The following is an 11,450-nucleotide window of genomic DNA, read 5'->3' on the forward strand; positions in this document are numbered from 1 at the left end:
TCATCTTGGAGTCAATAATGACTCCAAGATCCCTTTCTGCCTCCGTGCTCTCGAGTAAGGAGTTCCCCATTGTGTAAGTGTGCTGCTGGTTCCTACTGCCCAAGTGCAGCACCCTGCACTTGTCCGTGTTAAAACGCATCCTGTTCCTGTTAGCCCACCCCTGTAACCTATCCAGATCCCTCTGCAATCTCGCCCTCCCTGCTAGCGTGCTCACCTCCCCCCAGATTTTGGTGTCATCAGCGAATTTAAACAGGTTACTTTCCACCCCATCATCCAGATCGCTGATGAAGAAATTGAACAGCGCAGGCCCCAGGACCGAGCCCTGGGGGACTCCGCTACCCACCTCCCCCCAGGTCGAATATGACCCATCCACCACCACCGTCTGAGTGCGACCCGTACTGCACGCATTTAGGCCGATAAACAGCCACTGTTTCACACTTAATTGGGAATGAAGCTAATGAGATAGTTATGGCCCTTGGCTGTGTTTTCCCACATACTTAACATATTGGACCCCATTTCATCCTCAAGAGTAAATTTAAAGTCCTTATTTGATTAGTCAAGGAGACTTTGATTTAATAATGTCTTTATTACAGAGTAGGGAATATCTCTTTCAGTGCTGGGACCTTCCTTTTCTAAGGCTGCCTGGAAATACAGAATAATGCATCCATGCATTAATTGGATGCAGTTGTCCTATAGCCCATGACAATAATTAGCAGGAGCAAGATTTAAAGAACAGTAAAGATGGACAAACACAGGGCTCAGCTAAGAACCAGCCAAAAGACAAAGCAGGCGTGAAAATGTGTATGCAATGAACACTTAGCCGATCATTTATAAGTAATGGTATAATAATGTATTTACAAGGCAGCTTGCTGCTTTGTTACCACACAGATTTACGTGTGATTGTTTGACATTTATACGTGATTGCTTGAATTGTGTTTAAACCCTGTTTCCCATCATGTTCTTTTTAAAGGGCTAACACTATAATTTATTAAAGAAGTCAGAAACAAAATCATAGAACTTCCTTGTGTGTCCATTCTCCAGGCACAGAGAGAGGCTTTGGTTTGTTTTACTTGTAAGCAAAAAAAATCTTTAACTTTGTTAATTTGACTTCAGATTCAGCCTCTCAAACTCTATTACATCACCTGCTAATTCTCTCTTTCTGGAGCTTGCCTTTATTGGCATTTTTTCTAATAAATGTGTAATCAAAGAGATGAAGAAGTTTTCCAGGTGACATCAGAAAAAGTGTTTTGTAAAAATGTGGATCATTTTGATTGATTGTCACTGCTTAAAACCAAACCTAATAGTAGAAATGGCCAGGCTGCTTTTCTGTGAGATCCTGTTTCTTTTATGAGGATTTTAATTAGTCCACTGTGCATCTTTCGGTTCCAGAATCTCACTGTTCATTTGTATATTTTTGTAGCTTCTGTTACACCCATCAACAGCTAAGAGCTGATATTTACAAAGCTGGTAGTTTCTTTACCCTGGAGTCAGGTTCTGAGATTCAGATCATTTGCATTTGCCCTTTCACCTCTCACCCCATCCCCATTTCTTCCAATCCCTCTCTTCTTCTGAAGGCCCTGTAATTTATTGTTCCACTGATCAGTTGCAGTCCCCATGAGGTCCCTTTAAATGAAGAATCTCCTAATTGCACACAGTTGGAACTCTTGAATAAAAACTGGCACAAATGAGGCAGTTGAGAAAAAGAGAGATTGCTGCTCAGAAATCAGTTGGAAGTGAGTGCATGGACCTGTTGTATCGTCTGTCTGGTTTGGGCAACAGGGTCACTGGCTTAGCTGGTATTCCACTATACTGAGAATTTATTGCCATCAGATAAGAGAGTAAAGTCAATACAATAAAGGCGATTGGTGGCAGATGGAACCTGAGTTTCTCCAGGAAAACCTTTTGAGTGCAAATCCTGAGGACACAGTCAGCATAAAAAGTTGAGCTCACTGTGCAGCTCTGGCTTCCTCAGTGAAATGCATTATTTTGGAAGTCCCATGCTTTGTCAAAGCACACCTAGTATTTATCTGTCTATGAATTATGTTGGTGTAATTCAATGGCTGCACATCTAAAACAATCAATGATGTGGAAATGGGTGCAACAGCAGTGTTAGTTATTCACAATGCATATTCTGAATACTTTATGACATAAGTACTTACAGAAAAAGTGATATTATTAAGTAAGATCCAATGAGGGAGAAAAAATCCTATATATTAATTTATAATATGGATAATTTTGTGTCATTGGTTATTTTTATTTTGATATACAACCTTAATATTAAATTAATAGAGGGAGATTTTTGTAAGTTTTTGGGAGTTTTCTAGGGGGGTTGTGAGTTTTTTTGCACTGACGCCCCCCATTTTTAAAAAAATTTCTTTGCCTGGAGTTTGTTTTAAAAGAAAAAAAGAGAAATAGGAAAAATACCATAATCTCTTAAGCTACCTTCTTGTTACTTTTAAAAGGGAACATAAGCTTTTAAGCTCCCATAAATTCATGAAGTGGAATACACAGTTAAGCCACATTAAATCCTTGAAGTAGCATTAGTATTTAAGCCATCTGAGATTCTTAAAGCAATATAAACTGTTAAAATGCTTTTAATCTCTAAGGCAATAAGTCACCTTAAATCTTGAGACAGAAGAGAGAAAATAAAGGGTCTAAAAATTGGTCGCAGGGTACAAAGGTCTAGGGGAAGAGGTAACTAGACAATCTTGTGACTTTTGTAGTTTGTGTGTGTGTATTATCTATATCTCCCCTCTCCCCACTATCAAACTTTTGTGTGATCTCAGATTATTAGTTACAACACCACTGACTACCCTTGGAAAGGATGGCACCTGGGAGCTGAGGAATAGGCAAGGAAACAAGGATTGAGGTTTTGCTAGTTTGCAAACCTTACAGAGGAGAAAACTTTGGCAATAGCAAATAATACCAGCTACATTCATTTGCCCTTTTCACAGTTCTGCTTATACAAATTTGCTGCCTTGACTAGGCTTAATACTTCATAAAAGTGAAGAACTCCTTGCACTGCATTCCTCTACTCTGTCAGTCTTCTGCTTTTTGTCTGGATGCACCTTTGGTAATTCATGCCATGATGATTCATAGTCATTGTATGCTGAGTCCCATTCATTTATTACCATTTTTCAGGGGCCATCACATTGCTTATAAGCTACCTCAGTAACAGTATAGCTTCCACATTATAGACGAAAGGTTCTTCACTTTTTTAGACTCAAAGTTCCCTTCATTAGGTTCAAGACATTCCTTGGAAAATACCAGCTCTTAGCTTTCACTCTTTTCTTGACTATGAGAAATGAATAGAGCAATACTTCTGTTGCAAAGAACTCAGAAAGACCGCAAGTCAGAATGTTTTTAACACTATGGATTCCTATCTGAAATCTCTGGGTTTATCTTCTGAAGCATGCACAGGGATTTGCATGACTAATAGTGGTAATCTTGCCCTATTGGGAATCGTTGATATAGATTCGACTGTGCAACATGAAAAAGAAAAAAATAACTCCTCATATTTCTGGCATCCCAGTGAAGCATGGAGGTGGTTTGAGAAGATTTCCATGTGACAGGACTTAGAAGAGATCTCTGAAGAATCTTATATTTTTACTCAGGGGTAGTGAGTCTCTTCCTTTATCTTGTTGTTCACCAAACAGTGAAAGGTAGGGGGAGATCAGAGCCAAAGCAGGTCGGTTCCACACCAGGGCTGCTATAGCCATGGCATAAGTGCCGATTTTTATTTTTGCCAGGAGGGGGGACCTAAGATGATGGACATGTGGAAAGTTTTATGTATTTCAGGTGACAGACATCTTCCCAAGGCAGGCCAGGGCCCTTGGGCCCCCATGTACTTAACACCTCTGGACCATGGTGTGGTCAGCCTCCACTGCATTGGCTACTATGCTGCACCTCCCTACAAAGACAGCTGCCTTGGTCACGTCCTGCCCGCAACTCCCCTTCCACTATTGGATGAGATTTTCAAATGTGCTCACTGCATTGTATTAATCCTGTTTCCACTGGAACTTCTGTAGGTTTGATTTAAATGGGAACAGAGTTACAGTAAGCATTTTTTGAAAACTGGCTTGAGACAGATTTTATTGCCAAATAAAAATAATCCCTCTCTAGTGTTTGTTGTAGCCTCTTTAGGTCTTCATGATCCTGCATTGTCTCTCTTCATTTTTTTCTGGAGTGACTGCATATGTCACAAGGACCTTCCGTGTCTTTTATCTGAGCAGTCATTTCATGCCAAAACAAAATATTCTCTTGATTATTAAGCATCATGGAGAGATTTTCTTTAGTCAGCACTGCTGGAAAAACTGAATTTTTCCTTTTAACAAATTATTCATGCTTCTGTTCCTAAACAGTCAAACATAGCATGTATTTGAGCAACTCTTCCCTCCCTTCCCCATTCAGGGCACCATGTAAAAATGTTAATTTCAGGCTGGAAATGCTCTGTTTCTTGATTTCAATCTTCCCCTCCCTCAGCACCTTGGACTGAAGTGGCACATGCAGCTGGAGAGAAGACACTTGTCCTCTTTTCCCAGTCCACAGGACACAGTGTTTTGTTGTGTTTAGCTACTTTGCTTGAGCATTAGACTAAGGATATGAGCACAGTGTCATCAGAGTCAGTAGAACTCATGCTTTATATATAGTATTGATATATTGATATATGCTGGGACCATACACAAGTCATTGAGGATATGGAAAAAAAAATTGATCAGCATAAAATAAAAGCGAAAATTAAAAATTCTTATTAAAGGTTTGAACTCAGTTTGGTAAATAAAGCAAGGAGAAGAAAAAGCAGTTTAAGCAGTTAGGATACCATCAACGTTATTCAAGAGACATCATCAACTTAAAATCCATGCTTTTGTCTATGAATGCTGTTTCTTTTGTATCACAAATAGGATGTAAAAGTAAAGTAAGAGTAACTAAAAGAGATTAAAGAAAAAGACCCTCTTTGTATGTTAGGCAGTTCAAAGCACTTTTAGTAAAGTCTGTTTCACTGTTTCCCTTGGATGTTTTGGTCAGTTTGCCTTTTTTTCATGTGCTTTCACATAGCAACAGTATTTTTCTAACAGTCAGATGTGTTTGTAGAGCACAATCAGCAGCTGTAGTTCCCACAAATATATTTAACTTTTGTTTTAATTCACTAGATTTCAATTTGTCAGTTGACTTTAAAAAAAGAAGTGACAGTCTCAGATCTAAACAAAAGTTACAGACAAATCTCTGCAGTACTAATGGCAGCACGAGTTACTGTGTGGAGGTAAACAGTGAAGACTCATTGAGCCTTTTGTGCACCAATTTTTGCTTCACAGGTAATAACACTTAGGTGTTCTCTTGTTTGATTTAATCACTGCAACAGAAATGATGATTTTTTGGATAGGCTTCTGGATTTTAATTTTATGTAACAGTAGGGGAAATAAATGCTTATTTTGCACTCTTCATTTGCAGAAGTAAATCATCTTACTCAAATGTAATTATGCATTCTGAAACGTATTTTGCCTTACATTCTTTACATTTTTATTTTAAGCTCTGGAAGAAATGCATTTAAACTGAAATTTAATTTAATTGTTAAAAATTCCAGGCTCTTTAATTTATGCAAAGATAGGCACATATCTTTTAATCTGTTTCACTGGTTGGTTAGATGTTGGCGTTCTCAAGGAATTAGATGGTCATAGGCCCTGAAGGGCAAAGGTATCCTCACATCAAGAATAGTTATTGCAGGAGAGTGATAAGTCTGGGTAAATAATAACTAGAAACCTACTTAAATTGCGGCCAAATAAAAAGTTTTTCATGGCCCAGTCACTGTGCGCAGAGCCAGTTTTGCAGGCTTTTTGTGCTGGTTCCACCCTTCGCTGCTGATTGGCAGAGAGGCCTGCCCCTCGGCACTGATTGGTAGGGAGGCCTCAGTGGGGAGGAGGGATGAGGGGGCGGGTGCCATCTTGATTGCTGGCTGCCCTTAGTGCAGCATGCCCCTTGGCACTGACTGGCAGAGGGGCCCTGGTGGGGGGAGAAGGCACAAGGGAGCAGCTGCCATCTTGTCTGCTGCCCTTTGTGCCACTTTGCCAGCCAGCGTCTTCCCCTCCCAGCAGCAAGGACCTCTTTTTATTTTTTATTAAGTTTTTTGTTGTAGTTTTTGAAATTTGTGAATTTCAAGGGCAATCCCAGATTTCCTGGTTTGTGTGAAATCTGTGGAACCGTGCATTAAGTAGGTCCCTAAAGATAACACACAACAGCTCTACTTAATAACTATGAAAAGCTGTGCTTGTCAGAGGAACAGCTTGGGCCAAATTCACAAAGGGAATTTTTAGATACTCTACTGTCTAGTGGAACGGATAACTCCAGGCTGGGCACTCAGGATGCCTATTCAGTGCAATGGAATTCAGAAGAGCCAGTGCACTGAGCAAGGACGTGCCTCAGCTAGAGAATAAAAAATGCTGAGAAGAGGCTTGCTGCTTCAACCCAATTTTCAAGGGTCTTGAGGGTCATATCCATCTCTTGTTTGGGATTTGCAGCTGAGAACTTTCTCCTGGTGTAAGTGAGGGTAGGTAGTGCTCTTTAGTTTAATATTGCAGTGAGGAGAAGACTTACCTGGATGTAGGGGATATGGGTTCAATATCTTCCTCTGCTTCAGTGAATATTCCCCGAAGAATGCCCCAAACTCACATGGTCTATTGCATTCTCTTCCATGGAAGCTGTTCACTGTATGAATATTTGCTGAGGTAGGGAATAGAACCCATGTTTTTCTTCTCCCAGGTGAGTCATCTCAGTTGTTTTCTCTTTGACCTAGAGAATATGTAATTATACAAAATGGAACATCTTCAGCACGGCACATTGAAAGAACCCTGGTCATCTTTAAGAGGCATCTTGATGCCCATCTTGCTGAGGTTGTCTGATCCTAGTGGCGGACCCAACGATCTGTAAGGTCCCTCCCAGCCCCTAACAGTTATAAAACTATGAAACCCATCCAGAACACCTTTAAGCTTGGTGATTAGTGCATCTCCTGAGAGATATGGATTCAAATCTCCTTAGGTAGAGGAGAGATTTGTCTTCTAGATGAGTGTTTTAACTACTAGGCCCCCTTAAGCCACTCAAATCCACTGACTACAACGGAGTGACTCCTGATGTACAGCAGTATACGTCTAGTGCTCCTAAACGCTGGCAGATGAGGTTTGGCTGATAGAACCCAAGAGAAGTGAGCTAAGTGTTACAGGAACTGTGCATCTCCTCATTTAGTTGCCTTACAGGAAAGAAAAATAGTCATGTGCTGCCACAGGTTTAAAGCTGTAACGTTGCACAAGTGAACATGTCCATTTTGTACAACCCAAAAAGTGGTGTTATTGAGGCCCACAGGCCTCAGAAAGAGCCTTTTCCACATTACAAAAATATTGCTTTACTTTTTAAAAAATTGCTTATAATCACACTTCTAATAATTACTTTGGCTTTTTGAAACAAAAACAAAACAGGATCGCACAGGTTCAAACTGAAGGAAGAATTTTGTTTTCTACCTGCAAGATACTGGCTGGCTTGTCTTTTTTGCGTGCTTGAGAGAAGGGGATTTGCCTTATTCAAGGGTAGAGCTGGCCTTGTTTTCTCTTATCATCATATGTTATAGTCCAATTGTGAACAATCAAAGTCAGGTAAAAATTATTTTCTGCTTTCAATGAAAAAAACATATAATTTGTCATTTTATTTGATATTTACCAGTTTATTAACTGGAGGTTGTGGGGTTACTCTGATGCAGTATGGTAAAGAGTAACCCCATTTAGACTGATGCCCATGTGCTGTAGAAAATGAAAAAGTGTTTCGTGGAATATGAAGGAAGGGCCTCTTGGTGGCGCTTGTGCACATAATGTCATTTTTTCTATGCCCAATGTTATCAACTATTGATTTTTCACTACGCGTTCCTGCTGTTCAGATCGCCTCAGTGTTCCTGCTCATTTCTAGTCAGGCAGGCTCCGAGGACTGAATTTTTAAGACTAGCTGTTCACTTTTCAGTGTAACAAAAGCATTTATGTGCTTAGATTTGTGCTGACCACCGTTAAACAAAACAAAGTAGTCTCAACATGACATCTGCTGCCAGAACTGTGGTCACTGTTCATAGGTCCCCAATCTCCCTGTATTTAGTATGTTTGGGCAATATTTTCCAGCTTTTGTCTCATGTACAGTAATATCATTATTTTTTATCCCAAGTTATTGATATTTAATGTTACATTACACTGTGATTTTTTTCACAGCTTATACTTAAGATACAAGCAGATCTTGTATCCTGGATGTTATACTTATGTATTGCTTGAAACAAATTTCCGTTTTTTTGTACTTTTGTGTTGCTGCAGATTATGATCTTCTTAATTTATCTGAAGTACATCTATATCTGGCTGCAGTTTTTGTCATGGTTTACATTTCTGCCTGATGTACTATGTCTGTTTGTAATTAGTGCTTTCTTTATTATCTGTTTAATTTAATTGCTAGATGACAATTGAAAATAGCACAGATCATACCCTAAAGCTAAAGTCCCAGATTTACCCCTTGTTCCTAGTATATCTTATTTTACAAAAAATAATGTAAAGTATCCACCCTTTCCTCCTACTCTTCACAGGGCATGACTACATGAAATGCTATGGTGCAGTAACAATGAGCTCACTGCTACCATGCAGTAGCATTGCCAGGCACTAACCATGCGATGATTATACTGCACAATAGTAATGAGCTATTGCACAGTAGCATTCGGAAAAAAAAACATGAGGAAATGGTACTGTGCAGTAATGCCAGTTACTGTGCAGTCATTTAGTATTTGTTTGCAGTAACAACTGTGCAGTCCACCGCTCATGTAGACATGGCTACAGTGTTTTTTTCTTCCTCTTACTTGACTTACAGAGGCAATTGGAGTTCCCATTGTTATAGGTCTTGTACCAGCATACGGTAAGAGATAATGAATGTGCTGAAGAATATTTAAACAGAAAAAACAGACAAAAACAGTGAGAAAGGAAGTATTGTTAACTCCATTTTGCAGAAGGGGGTGGGGGCACAGGATGTGGAATCCTGGCTCAAATAACCTTGATGAAGTTTTGCCATCAACTTCAGTGGGACAAAGTTCTCATCCCAAGAGATTAAATGACTTGCCGAAAGTCAGATAGAGAGACTGTGGCTGAGTTGGAAACAGATCCCAGTTCTCTTGAGTTTCAATCCAGTGTGTTCACCACAAGATCATCCTTCATCTGTTCTTGCCTTTTACTTGTTCATCTATGTACGTTAGATCTATGGGCAGTAGAGCTGGGAGAAGCTTTGGTAGCTGATTCAATTTGGAGGAGATTTGGCCTGATTTGGCAGCTGAATCTCAATTGACCAATTAAAAGGTTCAAATTGAATTGGAAGCCTCCGAATCATTTCTGCAAAAATTTGGCACCACTTTGGAGGTTTGGCCATAGACTAAGCAGGCAGCAGTCCCCATCACGCTGGACACAGCTGCCTCTAGCTGGTGGGGGGTAGCTGGTGGGGAGGGAAAGGGCATGGCGGGGGCAGATCAATGCCTCCACAGTGAGGGAGGGATTGGGGCTGGGTCAAGCTGCCCAGACAGGATGGGGGGGCGCGGGACTCGGGGATGGGGGTGGAGGGATGTGGGATGCAGGCACAGCAGCACTTGAGAGCGGGGGCTATGCCCTACTGCTGCTTGCCCAGCTGGGGCGGGGAGGTGAGGGAGGTGCAATGCAGGTGCAGCTCTCTCCAGGTGGCAGGGGGCAAGTGGCAGCAGGGCATAGCCCTTGCTCCCAGCACTGCTGTACCCACATCCTGCTTTCCTCCACCCCGGCTGGACAAGTGGTGGCAGCGCCCACATCCCGTGCCCCTTTGCCCCAGCTGGACAAGCAGCAGCAGCACCCTGCTCCCCACCCACCCATGCTGAGAGTGGGGGCTATGCCCTGCTGCAGTCAGGGCAGTGGGGGCAGGTGCTGCTGCTGCTCGTCTAGCTGGGGTGGGCGTGCAGGATGCAGACACGGCAGTGCTGAGGGTGGGGGCTATGCCCTGCTGCTGCTTGTCCAGGTGGGGTGGGGGAGGAGCAAGCGCTGCTGCCGCTTGTCCAGCCGGGGTCCAGCCGGGGTGGTGGGGAGCAGGCGCTGCTGCTGCTTGTCCAACCAGGGTGGGGGGAGCAGGCGATGCCACCGCTTTTCCAGCTGGGGTGGGGGGACACAGGATGTGGGCACGACAGCACTGGGAGAGAGGACTCTGCCTTTCTGCCCCTTGTCCCCTTCCACCCGGAGTGAGCCACACCTGCATCGGGCCCCTCCCCACCCTGGCTTGGCAAGTGGCAGCAGGGCGTAGCCCCTGCTCCCAGTGCTGCTACGCCCACATCCTGCCCCCCATCCCCCGCTGTGTCCCATGCCCCAGGTTGAATCACCAAATCAAATCACTGGCCCTGCGAATTGGCCGAATCTGAAGTCGAAGCAAATACTTGCTGCTTCACACAGGCCTAATGGGCAGTTGTCATTGGGATGTATATAAAGGGCTGATCTGACATTAAACCTGAATATCAGTGGATTCAAACTCAGTCTGATCCACTTTGATACAGTGCTCCAGAGCTGGGGGGCAGCGAGCTGAGTGTGGTCTCCTCCCAAGGATGAAGAATCTTATCCTGAGCCATTCTAGCAGCAGCTGTTCACATCCTGCTGAGCTTTTTCTTTCTTTTTTTCCATTTGCAACTTTGTTTTTTATCTGACCGATTTATTCTTTCAGATTAGGAGTGATACTGATCTGAAGACCAAGTTATTAAAAAAAAACAACAATTCAAGAGCTTCCTTAGTTGCATGTTCTGATTTGAATTGTTTTCCTGTCTTAACAGCTTGATCTCATTCCTATCTAAGTCAATGACAATTCGTACATTGACTTCAGTGGGACCAGGCTTTGGTCCCAAATTGTTGAGAAATAGGAATTTCAGTGTTTCCCAATCTGAAGCCATTACTATTACATACAGATAACAGTGGTGGTGGTGGTCTATCCAAAATGAATTAGTGTTTTAGATTTGTTTTAGTTGGTAAATAGCATAATGCTATAAGAACAACTGGTGTAACTCGCTCTCACTAGTATGATAAACAGAAAAAACCCTAAGATTTACTGGGCAACAAGACTAAAATAGTCTCTCCTGTAAAAGTAATCTATGGCTGTACCTATTTTGTGGAGAACCAACATTGCATTAGTTGACTACATTACTGAGTGCTAAAATTTCACTGAAAAAAATTACTTTCTGCCCTTGAAGAGCTTAATGTGGGAGGGGGGCGGGTGGTGTAAGAGAGAGGGAGAACACCAAAACCTATGTAAGGGTAACTGGTCAGGTAGCTGATTAATGGATTGGTATCAGGTGAAGCCAATCCAGATCTTTAAAGCTTCTCAACCCAAATTACTCAGTATAAAAATAACTCAGTATCCTTGTGTAAGTATGACCAGGATGCTTACACAAAAAA

This window comes from Gavialis gangeticus, unplaced genomic scaffold, assembly GCF_001723915.1.
Source record: "Gavialis gangeticus isolate Ggan-Ray unplaced genomic scaffold, GavGan_comp1, whole genome shotgun sequence".
NCBI classification, from domain to species: domain Eukaryota; kingdom Metazoa; phylum Chordata; order Crocodylia; family Gavialidae; genus Gavialis; species Gavialis gangeticus.